Raw genomic sequence first — 729 nt, 5'->3', positions numbered from 1 at the left:
CAGGCTCAGTCGTGTCCGACTCTTAGCGACCCCATGGACTGCAGCCTACCAGGCTCCTCCATCCATGGGATTTTCCAAGGAAGAGTACTGGAGTGGGGTGCCATTGCCTTCTCCGAAATATCAGGTTAGGAGCTATCTTTGACAAAGGCACATAGATTTAACCATGGGATTTGTGAAATGCAGTGTCACTCAGACAACATTGTAAAGGGAGAGAAACACAAGGAATGGCACCTCACAAAAGCAGATGCTTCAGGACACATTAGTGAAAATGTATAAAACAGACCAGTGCAACTATTAGGTTTTAATAGTTATTTTTCCCCATGTTTCTAACCATGTGGAGTTAAAGGTATCCAAGCTACAATCCCCATCCTCTTTCCAGTTCACTTCAACGTGCCCACACCAAAATTGAGTAGAACAAAGGAATACTGGGATCCAGCAGAATCATACTCTATTTAAGCCATGTTTCTAAATCAGCATATTGGGACATCAAAAAGAGAACTAACCTGCCATGGTAGGTCAGTGTGTCAACTCCAGAAACTACAGCACATGTTTCATAGATGGGGCAGATTAGCTTATTCCTTGGGCTTCCCACCTTGGCTCACTTTTTCCTTCCCCATTGCCCACAGTCTAAATATGTTTCTCTCAAAACTGATAGTACCAATGTGATCATGTCACACTCCTCTTTAAAATCATTTACTGGGGCTTCCCTGGTGGCTCAGTGGTAAACTG

Source organism: Bison bison, unplaced genomic scaffold (genome assembly GCF_000754665.1).
Source record: "Bison bison bison isolate TAMUID 2011002044 unplaced genomic scaffold, Bison_UMD1.0 scf7180017837531, whole genome shotgun sequence".
Taxonomy (NCBI): Eukaryota; Metazoa; Chordata; class Mammalia; order Artiodactyla; family Bovidae; genus Bison; species Bison bison.
This window is presented reverse-complemented; position numbering follows the sequence as displayed.